The sequence below is a fragment of the Pinus tabuliformis genome, chromosome 1_2 (genome assembly GCF_031772625.1).
Source record: "Pinus tabuliformis cultivar Carrire ecotype Pingquan chromosome 1_2, CPIR1, whole genome shotgun sequence".
Taxonomy (NCBI): Eukaryota; Viridiplantae; Streptophyta; class Pinopsida; order Pinales; family Pinaceae; genus Pinus; species Pinus tabuliformis.
The window spans coordinates 534,038,122-534,063,833 of NC_142298.1; the positions used below are offsets into that span (position 1 = coordinate 534,038,122).

General features: G+C 36.0%; 1 pseudogene; it reads left to right on the forward strand.

Annotated features, from left to right (window-relative positions):
- LOC149206695 (calcium-transporting ATPase, endoplasmic reticulum-type-like) overlaps positions 1-20,964 on the forward strand; it is a 183,342-nt pseudogene extending 162,378 nt beyond the window's left edge.
- Positions 20,965-25,712: the final 4,748 nt, after the last annotated feature.

Here is a 25,712-nt window from a genome sequence, read left to right on the forward strand (position 1 = left end):
AAGGATATTTTATATGGATTCTACTCATCGAGATGTTTCCATTGATATATGGCACGTCGCGTAGTTCTTCACAATTTGAGAGTTATTCATGTTTGAAGTTAGTGACCCTAGTTTGTGGGATAAAACCCCATGGGGTTGTGTCATGGCACTCATCATTGGTTATGGTCATTGAATAGTCAAGAATTAATAATTTTTTATGCTCCTAAAATCTCTCCAATGTTCACTTGTTGAGGACCCTCTCAACTCAAGACATTTCTATAAATAGTGACCCTCATATCCTCCTGTAGAAAGGACTCTTAAATGAACTATCTTGTGAGAAGACCTCTATAATTTTTCAGCCCTCATCAGATTATAATAGAGGATCTATTGGAGGGAGTTTAAGGTTTCTTTGAGGTCTGGTTAGGGCAGAAAATTATGATCATGTTTGAATGTTTGTTTTGAAGCAAGTTTAGAGCTTTGAGTTCTAGGATTTCTCTATTTCAAAGAGGCCATCGTGGAATTTTCACTATAATTTTTTTTCTACAAAGATTCCGAAGTTGAAATTAAAATCTATTTGAGCCAAAATCTTGATAACCCTCGTGACTAAATTTTGGAACTTGGTTCAAAATATTTACGGAGATATGATCTGAGGAAGTTAGGATTTTTGCAGGCTCCCGAATTCCATGTGAAACAGATGACCTCAGGAAAAGCATGATAAATTTCTCTCTAAGAATTCGATTTAAATTTCGTAAATTTTAAAAGAAAGAGGACAAACTCTAGTTTTTTGTTATTGTTTTCATAGCTGAAGGTAAAAAAAAATATATGTGGCACTTCATACACATTTTCTCTATTGAACTAGTCTATAATCAGGTAATCGTGGGAGATTGGCCATAGCTATTTCTTGAAGAATCCAATCTTGTTCATACCTTTGGGGTAGGAAATAGGACTCATAGGGCTACCATAGGCTGAAATTTTATACCTTGGAGATTCGAAATTACATAGATACAACCAAAGCAATATCGAGCTCCTAGAAGGCAAGAAAAAGTATGCATTCAAGGATCACTGTAGTAAGGACCACATATCAAGAGTCAAGGGTAAGTCTGCTACAATAGGGCATGTATGATTGGTGTTTGCATTTGAATTTTTAGTACCATCTCTAACATATGTTTTTGCAGGACAACATAAGTATACTATTTTGTATTTGTTTGGGTCTTTATTGTTAATGCCTATGCAAGAAGGATGACACTTTAGAACAACTTAGACACCTACTAGAAGGAAATGCAATGCAAAAGTACCATTACACAAAGCAAGAAAAATAGTATCTCAGCAACTGTAAGTGATCAAAGAAGCAATGTCAAGTCAAGTGTCAGGTCTTGTCCAAAAACTAGTGTTGTAAAAGAGTCATCATTGAAAGAGTCATTATTGTAACAGAGTCAATCTTCCTAAAGTCGAAAAGGCATTGTTGGGATGTATAGGAGTCAATGTTGGGATGATGTCATTGTTGGGTTTCAGGTCATAGTGTGATTGGGTGTTCGGTCAAGTACAAGAAAATTATTGTAAATCATATTGTATCATGGATCATTGTCCCTGGTACGCGAGTCCACACTCTTGTATCATTCATGATCATTATAGGGTGCCAAGGAGGTGCTAGGTAGGTGCAAGAAGTTGCCTACAGGTTGGAGCCTATGAACACTTCAGGGTGGTAGGTTGGTCTAGGATGTTGGGGCATCCATTCAGTTGACTAATGAAGAAACCAGGGTGTTGGGGCATCCTTCCAGTGGGATATGGAGAAGAATTTGTTTCTAGAATTCTAGGAAGTTTTAGCTTTCATTTCAGTTGGGGTTGAAGATTAAATAATTTATTAGAAAATATTTTGGTGGTTTTTGACCTGGAGGGGATTTCCACCTAAACTTATTATGCCTACTTTGTTTTATTGTTTTCTGTTGTTACTAGAAAAAATTTAATAATACTTTAAGATTAACTAATGCTCCGAAAATATTCAAAAGTGCTAATTGTTAAGAAATATTGATTCACCTCCCCTCTCAGTATTTCCAATAATCGGTATTAGAGCTTGGTTCCTTCAATAGCAATCTAACAATTGAAAGGAGATCATGGAATATATTAAGAATAGAGTTCCTTTGTTCAATGGAAATAACTATGCACTTTGGAGTGGAAGAATGCAGGTTCATTTCCTGGCACAAGGATACGAAGCATGGGAAATCATTGACAAGGTTTGCACACTAACCTCAGATGAGAAAGGTAAGAAAAATATGGTAAATGATGCAAATCCTATAGATCTTATTATCAGTGGGCTTATCGAATTTGCCTATCTTAAGGTATTGAGTTGTAAAACTACTAAAGAGATTTGGGGCAAGCTTGAAAATATATATGTAGGTGAATCAAAGGTGAAAGAAGAAAAGCTTCAAATTTAAAGGGAAAAATTTGAGCAACTCAAAATGAAGGAAGATGAAGTATTGGTACATATCTTCATCTTGTTGATGAAACAAAAAACACATTAGAAGGTTTGGTAGAACTTGTCAACACAAAAATTGTTGTCGAAAAGATCTTCAGAACCTTGCGAGAAAGATTCAACCCAAAGGTATCTATCTTGGAAGATAGGTGGGCTCTGACCAATCTCATCATCGATGAATTGCATGGAATTATCGCAGCATATGAAATGGGGATTGAATAAGAGGATGGTACATCTCACTTAGAAACAACATTTTTCACATCTAAGAAGACTAGTAAGGACAAGCACACTCCGAAAGCGAAACTTGAAGTTGTAAAGATGAAGAAAAGGAGGAAGATGAAGAAGCATTTCTAGACAAATAATTTCCCTGCTTCACATGAAAGATGAGAACAGGTACGTGAAAATTCAAAAGTAAACTTCCAATGATATGTTTTTATTGTGGTGAGGTTGGGCATTTTGCATTCAAGTGTCCTCACAAAAATTAGGTTGTTATAAAAGGAAATAAAGGTCCTAGAAGTTCAACAAGCAAGGCAAGAAGAAATGGTTTAAGAAGAGTTCATTCTCAAAGAATATAGCTCCTCATCTTATGAAGACAGTGGTGACGAAGAAGAAATCAACAAAAGAGTATTGTTTATGGCCAAGCACAATAAGCAGGAGGCATTTGATGAAGGAGACAAAGAAGAAGGGATGACTAAGGTTGAATTACAAAATGAAGTAATAAGGGTTATCAGAGAGTTCAAGGTCGAGAAGAAGCATGCCAACACTCTTGAAGATGATTTAAAGACATAAAGGGACTAGATCCTAAATCTTCAAATCAAGGTTGAAGAATATAAACAAACTGAAGAATTGCTCAAAAAAGAATTCAAGGAAAGAAACAAGGAAAGATAAGCATTGGAAGATGAAATAGTTTCTTTACAAAAGGAAGTAAAAAATGTAAAAACTCTTCAAAACTACTCTAGCGGCTCAAAGGAATTGGAAGAACTCATCAAAAATCAATGATCATGTAGTGACAAGACTAGACTTGGCTCCAAAGAAAAGTCTGAAAAGGAGTCAAGTCCTTCTATGACAAAAAAAGATGTTAGATATGAAAAATCTACTAAGTAGACAGACCTCCTAGCTAAATCAAGAGATCAAGACTCATAGGAATAACCTAGGAAGATCCTTGAAGAATTTTTCCTCCCAGGTATCAACCTATATTTTATGGTCACAGTTATTCATGTGGAAGGTTTGGACATAGAGCTGTAGAATGTCACACATATGTTTGGAATGAATATAGTTTGGGGAGATCTTTCAAATTAGATATTCCATAATAAAGTAGAATATCAACAAATTTGATTATTTGAGAGATGATGTTGAATGTTACAAATGTAACAAGTTTGGAAACCTGACTAATGATTGCAGACTTGGAAGATCTTCAAAGGAAATCTCGTAAAATTAGAATGAACAAGTATGGAAAAAGAAGACTGAAAAGTGTGCTCTCCCTCTCAAATCTTAAAGAAACAAAAACATTTGCTATTTTGACAATGGTTTCTCAACACATATGACTGGAGATAGAAATAAGTTTATATCCTTGAAGGAAAAGAAGGATGGAACAATGTCTTTTGGAAATGACAGGGCGTAAAACATCATGGGAGAAGGTACGGTCACACTTGGAAGCAAGGATGCATTAGCAAAGGATGTGTTATTAGTTGAAAATATGAACCAAAATCTACTCAGTGTTGGATAGATGTGCGATCAAGGACACACGATGCTATTCTACTCTAAGAAATGTGAAATCAGGAAAGGCAAGTTTGGTAAAATTGTGGCTACAACAAGCACAACTATGAATGATATATTTATTTTGGATGAGGCATCTAAGGGGTGTACTTGGTGAAAGAAGATGAAAGTTGGTTATGAAAGAAATGAATGGAACATATAAATTTTGACAATTTAGTTAGGATCAACAAGAAGGAAACAGTAAGAGAAATGCCTAAAATTTCAAAAACTACCGATACGATATGTGAATATTGTCAGCATCACAAGCGAAAAAGATTGAGCTAAAGATAAAAGAACGCTTTACATCACATCCATTGGAATTATTACATACTTATCTGTGTGGTCTTATGAAATAAAAGGTTTAGACGAAGAATTCCTAATGATAGATAATTACATCATAATGACAGTTGTCAAATTCTTAAAAAAAAGTTTTAGGCATTCGAGTGTTTTAGAATCTACAAGGAATTGGTCAAAAATGAAAGTGATTTGAAGATCAAATGTTTGAGATCAGATAATGGTAGAGAATTCACTTCTAGGGTATTTCAATAGTACTGTGACAAAAATGGAATAAAAAGGCATTTCTCAATAGCTAGAACACCACATCAAAAGGGATTTGTTGAAAGAAAAAACATAATCGTACAGGAAATGACCAGAACAATGTTAAATGACTCAAAATTAGAAGATAAATTATGGATTAAACCACTTGATACAATAGTATTCATTATAAACAGAGGTTTTCTCAAGAAGAATTGTAACATGACCCCGTACGAACTATGGAAAAGAATACCAGCTAATGTCAAATACTTCAAAGTATTTGGAAGCAAATTCTACATCAAAAGAGAAGAAAAAGAATTGGGCAAGTTCGATTCCTATGTTGATGAAGGTATTTTCACTGGTTATTCATGTAAAAGGAAGGCTTATAGATGCTACAATTTGAGGCGAAAAAAAATAGTGGAAAGCATAAATGTTACTTTTGATGAAGATTATGTTCCAAAGGATAACTATGAGATTGTCCCTTGAAGAAAATATAAGGTGTCTGAGGTAGAATCTATGAAGGATGAAGAAGACGCTCCAGAACAAGACCAATCAAATAAGGAAACAACAGTTAACCAAGAGGAAATAAGAAATGATCAACAGGATGTACAAGAAACTTCTCCAAAAGCTTTAAAAGAATGATGTCAAAAGAATCATCCATCAAATCAAATCATTAGAAACATAAATGAAGGAATTGGAACTAGAAGAAGTTGACATCTTTGTTCATAATAGCAAGCCCACCTTTTTCTCTTAGCAACTTTTGAGCCTAGCAATTTTGAGGAAGATAGTGAAGATGAACACTAGGTAGCAACCATGAATGAAGAATTGGATGAAATTGAGAAGAACGAAACTTTGGATTTGGTTCCACAACCAAAGGATAAAAATGTTATTGGAACTAAATGGGTCTTCAGAAACAAATTGAACGAGAATGGACAAGTTACCAAGAATAAGGAAATATTAGTTTGTAAAGAATATGCACAAGTAGAAGGAATTGATTTTGAAGAAAAATTTCCTCCCGTTGCAAAAATGGTGAAGAAAAATTTCCTCCAATTTCCAAAATGGAAGCTATCAGGATGTTTCTCACTTATGAATGCTCCAGAAAAATCAAGGTGTACCAAATGGATGTTAAGTCGGCCTTTCTAAATGGTGAATTGGAAGAAGATATTTTGATTGAAAAACACAAATATTTTCTTGTCTCTGACAAGGAAGACTACATCTACAGATTAAAGAAGGCACTATATGGTTGCAAGCAAGCTCTTAGGGTTGTGTATGCTCATCTTGATGGATATATAAATCAACAAGGATTCAAGAAAGGAAGCGCAGACATCAATCTCTATGTGAAAGTGGAGCAAGATAACCTAACAATTATTGAGGTATATGTGGAAAATATAATCGTTGGAAGTAATGATGACAGATTAAGTAAAAAAATTTCCACAAAGATGCAAAGTGAGTTTGAAATGTCTCTACTTGGTGAGTTGACATAGTTTTTAGGGCTTTAGATATCTCAGCAGGATAAAGGAATATTTATATATCAAACCAATTCCACCAAGGAAATGCTCAAGAAATTCAAGATGGGCGATTGCAAGCCTATCCTTACCCCAATGGTAACAAATTGCAAGTTAAGTTTAGAATATTCATCAAAGGATGTGGATGAGAGATTGTATAGATATATGATTGGCATTCTTCTATATGTGACAGCTTCTCGACGAGACGTAATGCAGACAGTTGGACAAGTAGCAAGATTCCAAGCAGCACCAAAAGAATTATTTGATATCTTAAGGGCACATCAAAATATGGTTCATGGTATCCCAAAGGAAATGATCTAGTTATCCAAGCTTATACATATGCAGATTAGCTAGGAAGGTTGATGATCGAAGAGTACTAGTGGAGCAACATTCTATCTAGGTGGTTTCCTTGTTTCATGGTTAAGTAAAAAGTAGTAATCAATCTCGTTATCCACAATGGAATCAAAATATATTGCGATAGAAGCTTGTTGTACTCAAGTTATCTAGAAGAAGCAAACGTTTCAAGACCTTCAAGTCAAGTTTGATGAGCTTATTCCCATATTCTGCGATAACACCAGTGCCATCAGTATCTCCAAGAATCCTATGATGCATTCCAAAACAAAGCACATTCTGATCAAATATCATTTCTTAGAGAGAAAGTCATCGAAAAGAATATCAAGCTTGAATATGTTGGCAGAAATGAACAAATTTCTTACATCTTTACCAAACCATTGCCTCATGAATCATTTGAGTATCTTCGCCAAAAGCTTGGGACTCTCCCAAGTTCTCACTAGACTCTTTCACTTATCAAACTAAGTAGAAAGGGGCGGTGGAAGTGTGTACAGTTCCACAGGATGATATTTTTTGAAGGGGAGTTACCCTTTTCCATTGATGACAAAGGGCGAGAGAGGGCAGTAGGAAGAGGTGTCATGATTGCAAGGGGAGTAATTTTGTTTCCATCAATCCAAAGGGGGGTATTTTTTATCAGTGGTTGTCATTGTTGTCAACCCAAGAAGCACCAGGGGCTACCTCGTTCTCTCATGGGAATTTTGAATTGACAACTCATCCCATTATGATTCAAGGATATTCCAGATGGATTCTACTCATCAAAATGTTTTTGTTGATATATGGCACGCCACCTAGTTATTGACAGTTTGAGAGTTATTCATGTTTGAAGTCAGTAACCCCGATTAGTGGCCTAAAACCCCATGGGGTAGTGGCATGGCACTCATCATTAGTTGTGGTCATTGAATAGTCAATAAATATTAATTTTTTATGCTCCTAAAATCTACCCAATGTTCACTTGTTGAGGACCCTCTCAACTCAAGACATTTCTATAAATAATGACCCTCATATCCTCCTCTAGAAAGCACTTTTAAACGAACTATATTGTAAGAATAACTCTGTAGTTTTTCATCCCTCGTGACCATCTAACACAGGATATGTTGTAGGGAGTTTAAGGTTTAGTTGAGGTATAGTTAGGGCACAAAATTATGATCAATTTTGGAGGTCTGTTTTGAAGCAAGTTTAGAGATTTGAATTCTAGGATTTCACTGCTTCAAACTATTCATCGTGGAATTTTCGCTATACATTTTTTTCTACAATGCTTCAGAAGATGAAATTAAAACCCATTTGAGCCAAAATATTGATTAAACTCATGAAATAATTGAATATCTTGGCTCACTAGATTTTCAGAGATATGATCTGAGGAAGTTAGGGTTTTTGTAGGCTCCCAAATTCCATGCCAAACAGGTGGCCTTGGGAAAATCATCACAACTTACTCTATGAGCATTTGATTCAAATTTAGTAAATAGTGAAAGAATGAAGATAGACTCTAGTTTATTGGGTATCGTTTTCAGGTCCAAAGGTTGGAATAGTGACATGTGGCACTTCACACAAGTGCACTCTACTAAACCAATCTATAATCAAGTCATCGTGGGAGATTAGGGATAACACTTTCTTGAAGAATCCAATCTTGACCATACCAGTAGGGTAGGAAATAGGACTTATAGATCTACCATAGGATGAAAGTTTAGAACTTGGAGATCTAAAATTACATAGATACAACATATTCAATATCAAGCTCCTAGAAGGAAAGAAAATGTATGCATTCAAGGATCACTGTTGTAAGGACCACACATCGACAATCAAGGGTAAGTATGATATAGAAAGTTATGTATGATTAGTGTTTTAATTTTAATTTTGAGTATCATCTCTGACATATTATTTTGTAGGACAATGCAATTATATTGTTTTGTATTTGTTTGGGTCTTTCTTATTAACGCATGTGCGAGAAGAATGACACTTTAGAACAACTCAGACACATACTAGAAGGACATGCAATGCCAAAGTACCATTCCTTGAAGTAAGCAAAATTGTACCTCAACAATTGCAATTCATCCAAGAAGCTATGTTGAGTAAAGTGCTAGGCCTTGTAAAAAAACGAGTGTTGTAAAAGAGTCGTCATTTTAAATTTGTAAAAGAGTCATCATTGAAAGAGTCATTATTGTAAAAGAGTAAATCTACCTAGAGTTGAAGAGGCATTGTTGGGAGGTATAAGAGTCACTGTTGGGATGATTTCATGGTTGGGTTGCAGGTCATAGTGTGATTGGGTGTTTGGTCAAGTATAAGATAATCATTGTAAATCATATTGTATCGTGGATCATTGTACCCAGTACGGGAGTCCACGCTCTTGTCTCACTTCTTATCATTATAGGATGGCAGGGAGGTGCTAGGCAGTTGCATGAAGTTGCCTACAGGTTGGAACTTGGGAAAACTTTAGGGTGGTAGGTTTATATAGGATGTTCGGGCATCCATTTAGTTGACTACTAAAAGAAACTAGGGCATTAGGGCATCTTTCAAATGGGAGTTGGAGAAGAAATCTTTTCTAGAATTCTAGGAAGTTGTAACTTTCATTTCAGTTGGGGGTAAAGATTAAAGAATTTATTAGAAAAATATTTGGTGGTTTTTGACATGGAGGGGGTTTTCCACCTAAAATTATTGTTCTTACTATGTTTTATTGTTTACTGTTGTTACTAGATAAACATTAATAATAATTGAAGATTAACCAATGCTTTGAAAAGATTTATAAGTCCTAATTTCTAAGAAATATTGATTCATGCCCCCTCTCAGTATTTCCAATAGGCCCAAGAAAAACCTAGAAATGAGGGAAGTGAGGCACCCATCTCTAAGACAACAGTTTCACGAAAAGGCCAATGTTGCTAACAAGAAAAATCTGAAGCAACTAGTGACAACACAACTTATGTTTGAAGGCCAAGAACCACTCAAGTGTTGCATTTGTGGTGGGGACCATAGGAGAAGAGATTTCCCACATCAATAGAATGTTGGACCAAATATATGCAACAATTAGAAGGGAAGCCGAGTGGTCAAAGTGGCACTAAGTATGCCTAGAGTTTAAGCAACAGTGGTCAATCGCCAAGCAGATCAGCAGGCATCCATTATTGAGACGGAAGGTAATCTACAACAACATTTCATTTCCATTTTGATCGATCCATGTTCCAATTATAGTTATATCAGTATAGAACTTGTGGAGAAGTGTGGATTTGGGAAGGACTTGCATTAAGAACCTTGGCAGGTTCAACGAGAAACAATCATGAGGAGAATCAACAATTGGGTAAGGTCATGTGAAATTGTGCTGAGTGACATGGAAATAATAGCCTAGTTGAATGTGTTATAATTGGGTGGGTATGACTCATTATCAGGCAAGGATTGGTAATACCTACACTAGACCAAGGAAGATTGCCACAAGAAAGCAATAGAATGCTTGGATGAGAAAGGAACAAAAAAAGTTCTGCAAGGAAAGAGGAAACCCATAACAATGAGGTTGATCATGGCTATGCAAGCCAAACACAACAACAAAAGAGGATGCATGTTGTGTGCAGTACAATTTTACTAGAGTGAGGAAGTTGATAGAATATCAAAGTACAAGGAGGCTAAATTACTTCAAAAGTACCCTGTCTTGCAACAGTATTGAGATGTTTTTCAAGTTGAGGTTCCTAGATTACCTCCTCACAGGGAGATATTTATCTATCAAACGAGTACCATGAGAAGAACCAACATCCAAGGCTCCATATTTAATGAGCATACCATAATTAGTTGAGCTCAAATTATAGCTGAAGGAGATGATTGACAAGGGTTACATAAGGAAAAACATGTCTCCTTGGGGAGCACCAGTATTATTTCTAAAGTAGAAAGATGAAACCCTTCTATTGTCCATTGATTATAGGTAGCTGAATAATGTAACCATTAAGAATAGGTACCCATTAACAAGGATTGATGATCTCTTTCACCAATTAATAGGAGCAACCATTTTCTCCAAAATTAAATTAAGGCCAGACTACCATCAAGTGAGAATTAAGGAGGAATATATCCATACAATTGCCTCTAGAATAAGAAATGGGCACTATGAATTTGTAGTGGTACCCTTTGGGCTCTCTAATGCGTCAGCCATATTCATGTTCATGATGAAAAATGTAATTTTTTCATAATGTTTATTGGTGGAATTTTAGTATATTAAAAAACAAAAGAAGAACATGAAAATAATTTGGTTGCGGTGTTACAATTGTTGAGAGAAAATCAACTCTATTGAAGCCTAGTAGTTATGACTACTTTGAGCCAAATATACACTATCTAGGGCACATCGTCTCTAAGGAAGGTGTATCAGTTGACCATGAAAAGATCAAAGCCAAAAGGGAGTTTTGAACTCCAAATAACGTGGATGACATTAGATCATTCATGGGATTGGAAAGATACTATAGGAGATATATTCAAAATTAATAGCTTGCAAGCAATATTTTTTTTGGTTATAGCAAGCTGAGATAGATGACCTCCACAATATCCACTATGGCAGTCATTTAAAACCAACTCAGCTTCTTCTAAGGTTAAACAACATCTAAGGATTGAGTCAATCCCTCGATGATATAGAGTATCACCAATTAATAGAAATTTTTAGCAAGGTGATGTAACCTCTAATGTTCATCCTTAGAAAAAGATTGAGGGAACTTTGAAGTATGAAGATATATAATTATATCTTTGTACAAAGGATCTTGTGAAGAGATGAGAAAAATATGTTCATCAAGAAGTGATTCTTCATAAGCAACATCTCCTTCACAAGGCAATTCCGATATGAATTCTGCAAAGACAAAATATTTCTTTGAATTAGTTGACATAAAATCGAGATCAAATTCTTGTAATATGAAAATCCATTTATTATATTTCCCCCCAATCACTCAGCTACTACAAACAAATTGAAATGGGTTAACGTCAACCAACACAAAGGTTTTTCTAAGAAGAATGTAATTACAGAGTCACTAGACGACATGAACAACTACCAAAGCACCTATGAAGCCTTCCTCTAGATCTGTCCAACCCGAGCCATGAAGATAGATTCTCTAACAAATGTAAGGAGACTGGGGGTGGAGGAGGAATGGGAAAATTATACTTGATCTGGGAGAAAAATGGGTATAATTTCAATAGCCCTTCTCTTATGTCCTTTAGGCCTACCCATGGTGTGTATATATACCACCTAAAATTAGTTAATTTAATTGCACTACGGTCTCTCGTAGGTGGTCTCTCGATAAACCTTGTGAACCCCACTCGAAAAATATCATATTATGTTGCTTTTTCATATTATAAAATATATACATGGGTATGAAGTTATAGAACCTGTGTATGTACGCTCTTTTGAATGGGCAGATTCGCGTATGGAATTTGAAATATTTTCTTTTAATACAGGATCAAGTCTGCATGGGAAAAGGTTGCCCAAGGCCATACAAGAGCATCAATTATATAGGGGTGCTAAATAATGATATAACAAATGTCAATTTGTAACCCTAGAGCCCAACCACATAGAGGAAGAGGTGTTCATGTAGTTGAGAGCTCCCGACCACAAAAATGAGCTTATGTGCGTATGGTTATAGCAAAAAGCTGCCAATTTCAAGCTTGTGGTCAAAAACCAAAATCCCTAACACAAGTGTGAGCTTCAGACCTTGTAATTTCAGACCTGAACCAACCAATTTTCTCGACCCAGCTTCAAACCTGTGTGAATCAATCAATGTAGAATAGAAGAAGAAGATGCTCAGTGATGTCTATATGAGCTTGAGGTCACTTGTATTTGTTGGCTTCCAAGGGTGTATAGTTTCATGTTAGGGTTGACCTGATCAAATGTGACATTGTGGGCTTCAATTCAAAAATTCACTTTCCCTTGTCCAAATTGTGCGCTTCACTAGTCAAAATTGGTGCTCTCGAAAAGATAAATCGAGTGACATGGTTTCAATTTGTCACTGATATTCCAAATTAACACAGTGTTGTTTGGTGAATTTAATTCTGAGATGGGTACAATAGAAGGAAAATCCAAAATAGTAATTTTGTGAGAAGCTACTTTGGGATTAGATATAACTTCCTTCAAGTTTTATTGTTTTCATAGTGTACATTCATATTTTGTTTTAATTGATGTTTTCCTTTTCCACCAAACATTCAACTTTCAAAAATGATAGATTTGACATAAATTTCAAGCATCAATAAGTTGGTGTTTAAAGCCAACTTTATTTCCATGGAGATGAGACATGTTGTGGACTTCAATGAAATTTACAAAAACCCTTCATGTAATGAAATAAATCAAAAAGTTATGAAGGATTTAAGATTTTATGATGTTAACAAGGGGAAAGGATAGGTGGTATAAAATCCATTGGTAATATCATCTAACATCTTTCGAAGCAACAATATCGAAGAATGAAATATGTCATCCTTGTGTGGATTAAGAAAGGAGGTAATGTTGATTTAAAGAATTAGAGGGCCTTTTCTAGGAATTCCCTCTAAGGAGAAGGGAGATACCATCATTAAGAACTTTAGGTTACTAGTTTCCAATATGTTATATAGTGAATCTCATTAGCAATTCAAACTCAAGATCCTTTGGGTAGGAAAACAAGAGTAGATCCAATTGAATTGAAAGGAAAGGAGGATGGATATGAGTTTATTTTTGAGACTCCATTTTCATGAGGAAATTCAAATATATCAGTGTGGGGAAGATGTCAGCTCACTGATTTGTCATCATTTTCACTCATTAAACCATTAATTCCAACCATTCATTGCACCATCTCCCTCACTTACCACATTTCTTACCATAATTCTTCACAAAGTACCATGATGTGCCTTGATATTCTTGAGTAGTTAATTAACATCAATTTTCTTTTTAGTAGATTAAGGAGAATTATGCATATTTTTACTAATATTAGTTTAACATTGCAAGTTTCTACAACTCACTCCAATTTATGTAGTTATCTTCGTGATTGAGGTGGTAGCACAATTCTATAATGAAATATGGCACATGAAATTTATTTATAAAAGGCACATTATGGATTTGTGTTAGTAAAATTCCACCCAAATCGCAGGTGTGAACTTCTAGCAAGAGATCAAAGAAAAAGTGAAGCAGTTCTTACTAGTCAACTTCAAACGTGCTTTCTAAGCAAATGAAAATGAATTTGAATAAAAAGAAAACATGGGTTTTTTTCACAACAATCCTAATTAGGCTCATGTTTGGTTGTTTCCTGAAATTCATTATGATTTGGGAGATTTATGTGGTTCTTTGAACCCATATTTTCCAAAATACATGGACAAAATGACTTGCTAATTTGTTAGGTTACATCAGTCACCAAGAATATTTGCATGAGCTATTCCTTAGTAAATTCTTGGCATGGAGATTATTCTGATAAGATCTCAACTGATCTTTGATCCAAAGATGCATCAAATAAGATTTGATTATTACCTAATCTACACAGAACTTTTGACCATAACTCTAACCATGAAATTATGAGTTTTTTGATTTCCACAAAGCTCTATAAATTGCAATCTATTTGACAAGAGGACGAATTAGATGTCAACAATATATATCAGTTTTTATTCTTTTATGTTTTCATAATTTGAAGTTGTTGTTGAACAATTAAAGTGTTACGAAAGTTATTATGATCAATCTTGCATTTCATTTTTGTGATTAAGGCACTTATGTTCAGTTGGGGGGTAAATTTTTTACATTTTGAAAAATGGAAGTAAAGGCAATAAAAGCCAATTATTTTGTGCAAAAAAACACCCTGAAAACGAAATGTTTTGATGCTCGAATAACATTTTTTTTTGGGTACATTTTCTGATAATGAAGTTAAAGATAAAATATCATGACTCCAGGAAACCTTAAAATTCCAACAATTTTTAGACATGGCATCAAAGACAAAATATCAAGTCTCTAAAAAGTCTTAAAATTCCAACAATTTTCAAGGATGGCATAAAAAATAAAATATCATGTCTCTTAAAAGCCTTCAAATTCTAATGATTTTTAGGCATGACATTAAAGATAAAATATCATGTCTATGAAAAGCCTTCAAATTCCAATAACTTTCAACCATGGTGTTAAAGAAAAAGGACTTATAATTATTTTCAACCATAACATAAAAGATAAAATATCATGACTTAGAAAAGGCTTAAAATTTTGACAATTTTCCATCCATGGAATTAAAACCAAAGATCATGATTAAAAAAACCTTAATTTTTCAACATATTTCAACCATGGCATTATGGAAAATATTTATGACTAATTTAAAGAAAAATGAACACATCAATGAAAGAGTCATTATACCAAGATTAATTTCTTTTTTAAATCCTAAAAATATAGTGATTTTAAAATCTTAGCCTAAGGCAACTTGACACATTGCAACAAAAATTTATAAGTCAACCATCAAATTGACACCTAGTGTAGACAAAGTCGACCCATTGTAATAAAAACTTAAAGGCAAACTACAAAATTGACACATTGTGGGTGCAAACTCGATTCATTATAACGAAAAATTTTAAATCAACTATCAAATTGACACATAATTGGATCAGGTTACTAGTCGATGATCGATTTGGACCCCATAGAAAAAAAATGAAACAAAATAATTAAAAAATATAAAAAAAATAAAAATGAAAAATACAAAAGAAAACAAAGATTGAAACATTGAAAAACCCAAAATTAAAGTTGAATAAAAAACCCAAAATGTTAAAAAAAAATAATAACATGTAAACAAAAATATATATTAAAACATTAAAAAAAACCATACAAAAAAAAGTTAAATATATAAAAATATATAAAAAAGACAACAAAAATAAATGAAACATAAAAAATTAAAAGTTAAATAAAATAACTTATAAAAAATAGAAATTATATATATATATATATATATATATAAACAAGAAAATATTTTCAAAAAAACATAATTTACGAAAAAATTAAAAAAAAAGTAATACATATATATATATATATATATATATATATATATATTTGGGTAATTTAAAAGAAAAACTAAATAAAAACATTAAAAAAAACACAGTCAAAAGAATTAAAAAGAGAGATTAAAAAAATTAAAACAAAATTAAAAAAAAAAAAAAAAACATTTAAAAAATTAAAATTAAATAATTAAAATTAAAATTAAAAAAATTGAAGGTCGAGGCCGATTCCCAGAATTATCCTTGTCCCACCCAAAGCCTGAGGCCTCGCTTGCCCTTGGAAGGCGAGGGGTATTCCCAGAATCAACCTTGCCCGGCCAATGGCCGAGGAGTGTCGATTTTTTCCTTTTTCCTTTTTCACTTGTTTTTAATTTATTCTTAATTATTATTTTTTATGTTTTTTTTTTATTTATTTAAATTATATATATATATATATGTTTTTTTATTTCTTTATTTTTGTTTTAATTTTTTATTCAAAAATTTCTATTTTTCTTTTCTAAAAATAATTATTTTTATGTTATTTTGTGTGTGTGTGTGTGTGTGTAGTTATATATATATATATATATATATGTATATATATATATATATATATATATTTGAATTGTAGTTTTTATTTTCTAACTTTTTATGTTTCTAATTTTTATTTTTTGAATTTTTTTGAATTGTTTTTTATTAAATTATATGTTTTATTCTTTTAACATTTTTTTTCGTTATTTTTACTTCGAATTTTATTGAATCAATTTTTTTGGCAAAAAAAAAAAAAACTTAAAATGTCATGATCTTTGAATATCAAGTTCATAAAAAATTCATAATATTTGTTATTATTTCTATTTTTATTCAATTTTTCCATAAAACCCTTTTATTTAACATGTTTTTTTTTTGCAATCTTGGTAGGACTACATCCTCTTCATGTCCAATATATATGCTAAAGCAAGAGTCAGACCTTCTATTAACTTGTCACTAAAAAATATATTACATAAAATACATCGCACCGAAAGAGGAAGAGGGCTAAAAAAATTTGGCAATCACTTCAAGCTTTGGGAAATGTGTCCAAGAAAAAACAAAACACACTGCCTTACCACCCGAGCCGTTATCCGAGAAAAGCATAACGGAAACAAGTGAACGGAAAAAAATTTGAGCAGAATGGAAAAAACTTTAAGTGGACCCAAAGAGGGGAAATAGAGACCACAAAACAAAAATTTCGGGTCTGCTGGGGATCACCCGGACCCACTAACCTGCTCCTTGAACCTGAGCCGTTGATCTACAGCTACATGATCCAACAACTGAGGAGAATATTGGGCGGAGAAGAAGCAGGAGGAATACCCGCCCGATGAAGGTGGTATTCTCTCTCCTCCGAGAGCCACGTGTTGAACACTAAGTGGCATCGGGCTCAATTCTAATAAACCACTTCGGGTTTTGAGGACGCCCGATAACTCAGAAACCACTTTTACACCCAAAAACACGAAAACCGCTTTGACGCTCGAAAACACAGAAACCTCGAATACGCTGCAACTGTTGCCATCCATTTGATTGATCCCCGCATTTGAACCGATTCCTTGCAACTTTGAGCATATTGTCACAATTTTTCCAACTACCCGCTCGCTGTCCAAGCTCCCTGCAAAACCAATGAGGAGGCAATCTGTGGTATTCCACTGCGAGACCCAAAAAGGCAAAATATCAGGTTGACTTTCTATCAAACCCCTATCATCCATTGATTAAAGGTTAACTGGCGGATTCCCCTTCCTGTGCTGATAATGCTCCTTGTTTATGAGAGCCAGAGAGTAGCAGCGCTCACGTAGTTGTCCTACGGGTACCGACTGCCACAAGCAGCACTTGTGTCTCTTGTGCATCTCACCCCTTCATTAACTAGCCAATTCGCTACTCTATTGCCATCTCTGTGCACATGCAAAAAACTAAGAGTTCTTAGAATTCTTAGGTGTAATTGAATTTGATAATAGACCTACAAAAGTCTCTAGTGTCTCAAGACTTTGTCAGGTGCAGTGCCTGTGCCTAACCTCTTGACCAAGTTAATTATTAGTTCTGAGTCAGCCTCAATGATTGTATTATGTAAATTCAACTCAATTGGAATCTCTAAGTATTGCTCAATGGCCATGAGTTCAGCCATATTGTTAGTGGCCATCCCCAGATGACTGTGAAAGATGACTTGTATATTCCCGTCATCATCTCTTATGACTCCTCCATAACTAGTGTCCCTAGGGTTACCTTTTGAGGCTCCATCTATATTGAATTTTAAAAATCCATGGGGAGGGGGTTGCCAGAAAGCCTTTCCTTCTGATATGTGCCTCACTGTCTTATTTATGCCCTGAGGGACCTGTGACTGGAGACCCAACAGTTCCAGAATGTGAGCATCCTGCTAACTCGGGGGTTTCTCAGGAGGTTGCACCTGAAGGGCATTGACAGTTTCTTTGAGTTGTTTTATAATTTGTGCTATGATACTTTGTGCTGAGCCAGATTTATCTTTGAAGATCCTGTTGTTACGTTCTTTCCAAACATCCCAAATCAAGAATCTTGGAATCAGAACCCAGGTTGTGTTTATTGTCTCATTATCCGAGAAGTCCCTCCTCCAGTTCTTTAAAGTATCAGTGATGTCATCTTCATTCTTGTCTATCTTCTTGAAGATATAGGCCACCCAATTCCATAAGGTTGAGGTGAAAGAGCAGAGGTTGAGAAGGTGATCCATAGTTTCTTCCTGTAGGTCACTTAGTTGGCATCTAGAAGGACCAACAAAACCTCTTTTTGTGAGATTTTCCCAAGTTAGAATCCTTTTGTGCTAAACTAGCCACCTGAAAAGTTTGATCTTCGTCTAGTGTGGGTTGTTCCATAGGTATTTCCATGTCTTATCAGGGCTTGGGTAGTTGAGTCCTATGGCTATTCTTTTTTCTTCTTTGAGGTTGAAGAGGCCCTCGTTGTTTCTACCCCACCTTAGTAGATCATTCGAGGTTGAAGTCAAAATTTGTCTCTTTTCCAAAATAGCTTCCAAAACTTTAGCTTGGGTCTTCAACGAAGTCCCTTCACTGTAATCTGGTACCTTCCAAATTCTCCATTTACCAGTGTCCCTTGACAGATCCCAATAGTCACTTACTTTTTTCAGTCCTTTGTTAATGGTATCATTTTTTATGATATCCAGTCCTTCTTTACAAAGGTTCTATTCCTGCTGCCAGTTGTCCTCCCAGAACCAGGCAATATTCCCATTTCTGATCTCCAAGAAACTGTGTTTCTGAATCAAGGATCTGTTCTCCCATGCCTTGTTGCAAATATGGGAACCTATGATGTGTCCAGTCATTATAATGTGGTCCATTTCTTGCCAATCCATTGCATATTTTTGTTTCCATAGTTTAGCCCAGGGGTTTCTTATTTCCTTTAGCCATCTCCACCAAAATTTCCCCCCAAAACTTTGCTCAAAATATCCAGGTCATGGAGACCTAAACCACCATGGGTTTTGGGTTTACAGAGCTTGTCCCAAGCTACGAGAGCCCATTTCCTTTTCTCTTTCCCTTTACCCCAAAGGAAATCCCTTTGGATATTCCTGATGTGTTGTAAGACTCATGTTGGTGCTAGAAGGGCTGATAACATGTAGATTGGAATGGTCTGTAGTACTGCCTTTGTAAGGACTAGCCTCCCTGCTAAATTCAAGGATCTGCTTGTCCACTTGCTAACTTTGTCCTTCAATTTATTAGTTACAAACTCCGAGACTTCCTTGCTCAGAGGTTTGTCAGTGAGGGGTATTCCTAGATAATTTGAGGGAAGATGATCTCTTTGAAAGCCTAGAATTCTGGAAAGATTTCTTTGAATTGAAATGTCAATGTTGAAAAATAAAATCTTTTATTTTGTGAGGCTTACCTAGGTACCAATAGCCATTGCAAACTCATACAAGATTTGTTTGAAAGTTTTTGCTTCCTTGACTGTGGGTGTGCCCTGCAGCATAGTGTCATCCAAAAATTGATGATGGGTCAACGTGTCCCCATTCTTAGTGAGTCTGAGTCCCTGGATTCTTCCTTCCTCCTTGGCTAAAGTGATCACTCTGCACAATCCTTCCATCATGAGAATGAAGTGGAAGGTGGAGAGAGGATCTCCTTGTCTGAGTCCTCTCGATGGCATGAAGGTTCTGGATGGAGAGTCATTAAGAAGAATTGAGCATTTGACAGTGGTAACAAGAGCCATGACCCATCTTATCCAGTTGTGGTCAAAGCCATATGCTTTAAGAACTTCCCTGATATAAGACCAGCTTAGCTTATCATAAACTTTTGCTATGTCCAATTGTATTATCATACCTCCTTGCTTATTTGTCTTGAGGGAATGCACCACTTCATGATCTTGAATGATATTATTGAGAATTTGTCTACCTTCTACATATCCAGTCTGCTCCTCTGACACAAGTGTTGGAAGAAGGGGTTTAAGTCTGTTAGCAATTACTTTGGAGATGATTTTGTACACTACATTGCATAAAGTTATGGGTCTATATCTGTTTGGAGTCATCGCTTTTTCTTGTTTGGGGATTAAGGCTATGAAGGATTCATTAAGCGCTCTCAGAACTGATTTTGATTTTCTCGAGTCCTCCACCACATCCAGAATGTCATGTTTGACAGTTTCCCAACATGTTTTGAAGAAGTCTACATTGAAACCATCTAGTCCTGGAGCTTTCCCATTGTGCATCTCTTTGATTGCTTCATTGACCTCTTCCTCCGTCACTGGCCTGTTGAGATTATAATTTTCTTCCCTAGTTACCAGCTTTGGAATATGCTGAGTGAAACTCTTAGTAAATTGGGATTTGTCTGCCATGGTCTCCTCTGCTATACTTTGAAAATGTTGAACCAATACAACTTCCATTTCCTTGTGACTATTTTTCTCTTTTCCTTGAGGATCTATAAGTTTTGTGATTCGATTATGTGCCCTGTGTTCCATGGTAGACTTGTGAAAGAACATAGTATTTCTCTCCCCTTCCTTAATCCATTGCATTCTTGATTTCTGTCTCCAAAATATTTCCTCCTTTTGGCATTTGTTGTCCCATTCTTGTTGAAGTGAGTCCACTTGCATTTTCCTTTCCGCTATGAAGCCTTCTGTGATGAGAATTTGATTAACTTCCTATAAATTTTTGTCCACTTCTCCTTTGGCTTTGAATATGTTTCCAAACTCATTTTTATTCCATTCTTTGAGTTTTATCTTGATGTGTTTGAGTCTCTGATGCAGGATGAACTTTTTTGTGCCTTGGGTGGGCATTTCCTCTGCCCACCAATTTCCAATGTTAGTGATAAAACCAGGGTGAGTAAGCTAGACATTTTCAAACATGAAGGGTCTGTTCCTCGAAGTTCCAATAAAGGAAGCTTACAGCTGGATGGGCCAGTAGTCCGAGCCTCTGAAAGGGAGGATGAAAGATGTCATGATATGGCCGGTGAGAAGGAGATCCTCTGTGATTATGAATCTGTCTAATCTCAAGGTTACTTGGGAAGTTCCTCCTCTCTTGTTGTTCCATGTGAATATTCCATTTATTGTATCCATATCCACTAGTCTCATCTTGTTAAGGAAGTTCTGGAAGGCTATTGAGTCTCTACCAAGTGTTCTAGTTCCTCCTTTTTTTTCTGTAAGAGGTCTGATCATATTGAAGTCCCCCCCAGAATCCAAGGTACTGCTGGGTGTATCTCTCTCAGCTCCTCCAAAGTGGTGAGGAGCTTGAGTTTTTCTTCCAGAAGTTGGGGGCCATAGACATTTGTGATCATGTAACAATCCCTGTCCCCCAAATGTTGGATAATCATTGAAAGTTGGTTTCTGGATGCCTCAACATCCAAGATTCCAAATTTCTGAGGATTCCATAGAGTGAGAATTCCTCCAGCTGAATTATTTGCTTTGACTTCTAGGTACTCATACTTAATAAGCCATTTGTTGTGCATTTCTCTAATTTTATCTACTGAGCATTTTGTTTCCTATATGAACACCATATTTGGTTTTTCTTCTTTTATTCTATTACTGAGATTTCTTTGTTTTCTTTTACTCCCTAGTCCTCTAATGTTCCATGTTGTAAGCTTCATAATGATGGGTTTGTAAAAGAGTAACTAGTGAGATCTTTCATCTTACCTGAATTAATCATGAGTTTTCCACACTCTGTCAGTAGTTCATTCTGTCTCTTTCTTCCTCTTTTCTTGCTTGGGTTTTTGGTGGAGTGTCCTGATATTATCTCCATTGATTTAACCCCTCTGTTCTCCTAGCTATCGTGGTTCCTTTTGACTCCTACAGCCTTTGTTTGAGACCTCTAGAGGAATAGCTATTGTACTCTGTCAAACTCCTCTTGTGGTAGCGAGTCAATTCCTTTGTTGTTTCCCTGCTCTAGAAACTTTTCTAGTTCAAGGTTCTCTCTTTCTAGGATCTCCTGTAGGTCTTGGTCCTCCATACCACCTTCGCTTGGGGTCATCTCATGGTCCCTTCCAAGTTCCATAGTGCTTGGTGGGTCCTCCTTTAGTCCATTGTGTTCTTGTATGATTTCCATGTTATCCTCTTTTTCCTTCTCTATGTGATAGTTCTCTGGTTTCCTGTGCATTCCATTTTCTCCTCCCTCTTCTTCTAAAATTTCGAACCTATTATGACTTGGTATCTTGCTTTCGCTGGGTTTCTTTTGGGACTTTTTCCCCCTCCTTTCCCTCTACTACCCACTTTGGTAAAACCTTTAGGGTCTTTTCCTTTGTTGGTTTTTGGGTAGTCCTCCTTTTTGTTGAGTCGGCAGTCTTTGAAGAGGTGCCCATGTTCATGACATTTATGGCATATGAATGGGATGTGTTCATAGTCGACTGCATATACCCATTCGTTGTCATAAACTTCTAGGATGACTTCATCTGGGAGTGCTCCCGATAAGTCCATCTCTACACATATGCAAGAAAAGGAGGTATATTTCCCTCTCAGAGTCCCCTCTGATATATTTATAAAATTCCCTAATTTGTTACCTATAGCTTTTAAAGATTTCGACAGCCATTAATATAAATAAAAGGAGTATAATCTAATCCATACTGGGATTGATGTGAACATTTCTCGTTCCATAACAAAGTTCATCACCCAAAGTCGCATGTAAAGGCCTACGGCCGCATAGAAGTAGGCACCTCCTTCGAAACTCTCTCTTGTCCTCTAGGTTAGTGAAAACCACTGTGAAGAAACCCTTGGAGCCAAGATGTAGAGTTATTTCTCCCTTCAATTTCCAGTTGTTTCTTATCCATGTATACAGTGCTTTTTCCGTGGGCCATATGCCCATGAACTTACAAATGACTGCATAAGTTGCCATGTGATCTCTGTGCACCTGTAGTGCAGGATCATTTAAGACCACCCGGGGTTTAATGTTAGCCTTGGGCTTGCAAGGTCCCATCATAGAAATTTTCTCAGTTCTCTGACTGCTATCGCTAGGATTCGTTTCCTTCCTAGCTTCCTTGTGGGTCCCTTCCTCTTCATGGGAATTGCTGCTTCCCGGCTTGTGAGTGTCAGTTGTCTTTGTCTCTGCCTCCGTTGGTATCCAGAAATTGTTCAAACTCGCCTCTTTGCTTCTGTTTGAAACAACGTTACTGTAGGAGGGGGTGGAGCTCCCTCCTCCAAGCCCCTCCATTGTTACCAACTCACTCTTGTCGCCCCCTGTTCAAAACCCTAGTACCTCAGAGCTCCCTAGTTTTTCCACTACCAACTACGAAATTGACACATAATTGGACTAGGTTACTAGTCGATGATCGACTTCGGCCCCACAAAAAAAAAAGAAGAAAGTGAAACAAAATAACAAATAAATATATAAAAAAATAAAAATGAAAAATACAAAAGAAAACAAAAATTGAAACACTGAAAAACCCAAAACTAAAGTTGAATAAAAAAACCCAAAAAGTTAGAAAAAATAATAACATGTAAATAAAAATATATATTAGAACATTAAAAAAAATAATAATAACAAAAAAATTAAATATATAAAAAAGACAACAAAAATAAATTAAACATAAAAAATGTAAAAATAAATAAAAACAACTTATAAAAAATAGAAATTTAATATATATATTTATATATAAACAATAAAATATTTTTAAAAAACATAATTTAAGAAAAAAATTAAAAAGTAACGAAAAACAGTATATATATATATATATATATATATATATATATATATATATATATATATATATATATATATATATATATATTGATTTGGGTAATTTAAAAGAAAAACCAAATAAAAACATTAAAAAAACACAATCAAAAGAATTAAAAAGAGAGGTTAAAAAATAAAATAAAATAAAAAAAAAACATTTAAAAAATTAAAATTAAAAAAAAATGAAGTTCCAAGCTGATTCCCAGAATCATCCTTGTCACACCCAGAGCCTGTTAGGGTCCCACCCTAACCCCCTTATTTATGTCATGGGATCACGTCATAGTCAATAGTCAATAAAGCCCATATTAATATGTGTAAGTGATTAACTCGCAATTAATGACGGGACCATAGTTAGTTGCAAATGGGCCGTAGTATTAGATAGATGGTATTAATAAAACCCACGGTATTGGCCCGTGGTATTGCATGTATGAGTCATATATAAAGGATAGAGACTCCCTGCGAGGAGCATTGTGTCTTATTTTTGAAGTCGAGCTCTGCTCTATTGGAGGTATCTTTTCTTCGCATATTCTATATTTGGGCATCATTTTGCAGGTTAAGAGCATAACAAGTGGTATCAGAGCACTTTCCAGGGCTGGTGGGATCTCCAATTCTTAGCAAAAAAAAAAAAATTCGGCTAGAGACGTGTTCCGGCGTCTTTAAACCACGGGATCTGTCGTTAAGCGCATAAACCTGCGGATTTGGGGAGGTATGCACGCAGGAAATACAAGAGGTGGTCACATCTGTTGGACTCCCTTGTAACCCTTGTGGGTACCCCTTCGAGTAGTAGCGCATTAGACAGAACCGCGCACGGACTGTCTTCCACGTACCCTCTGGGTATATCGGAAGCCCCCTAGGCTCCCTTGAAACCTTGCCATAGATAAACCGTCGATCGTCTTGTGGCTACAGTACACCGAGAACAACACTCGGAGAGATTACTCGCCCGTACGATAGGGAAGTCAGGTTGTATGGCTAAGGGTACGGTTGATCCTCCTTAGTTAGAGCCCTGAAACATTGGGCCGAGTACTACTGCCAGACCCTTATGTATATTGTGATCTGTAGCACCTGACACTCCTCACGACCATAGTTTCCTTTTCTATCGGGGGATCACACATCATCTATTCCCGATCCGCGTGTGCAAAGAGGTGCAGCAGCAGTAGACATCAATCCCGCAAATCCATCAGATCCGCCGTAGCAGTTGTTCCGCCATTCAGATCTCTCAGACCCACCAGATCGGAGTTGTTGTGAAGGGTTCCTATACCGGGGTATACTTTTCGCAGGACTTTTGGCAGCATTGACATTTTGAGGATTTGGCGACTGCAGTATTGATCAAGAAGGAGTAAAACTCCGTTAGGAGTTTTCAAAAAAAAAAAAAGTCTGAGATCTTCCGGGGCGCTTATTGGTGATCTAGCCCATCAGAATCAGGACGACGAGCTGAGCAAGGTGGTACCATTCAATTTATTAGTAAAAATTTTTAGGCGGTCCCAATTTTTCATCAGGTTGGTGTATGGTAGAAACTAGAGCTCAAGCGATGGCCAATGAAAGGATGGACAAACTTGAAGAAACTATGAACTCCATCCAAACTGAGATTCGCGGACTAAGTCTCCAGATACAGCAATTACTCCCGAAGGGCAAGGAGCAAGCCCACGAGGAGGTGTATAATAGCCATGAATACAATGAGGGTGAGTCTAGCCACTCTCCTCATGTCTGGCACACCCATCCACCACCCAGTCAGCGACCTCCCAAGTTGGATGTGCATAAATTTTACGGTTCTCACCCGTCCGCATGGCTAGCACAAATGGAGCAGTATTTCAAATTGAATCATATCCCAGATGATGCGACTAAGCTTATGTTGGGGAGCATGTACTTGGACAATGAACGGTGGTAATGGTGGGAATGGCATCAGTGTTGCAATGGACCTTTTAGGACTTGGACCCAATTTACCAAAGCTCTTCGAGATCGCTTTGAACAGGAAGACTCTTTTTTGGGTCGTCTCACTAAGCTCCGACAGACTGGTACAGTGGATGAATATATTACTGCTTTTGAAGCCTTAGCCTTCCGCACTAGGGGTCTCACA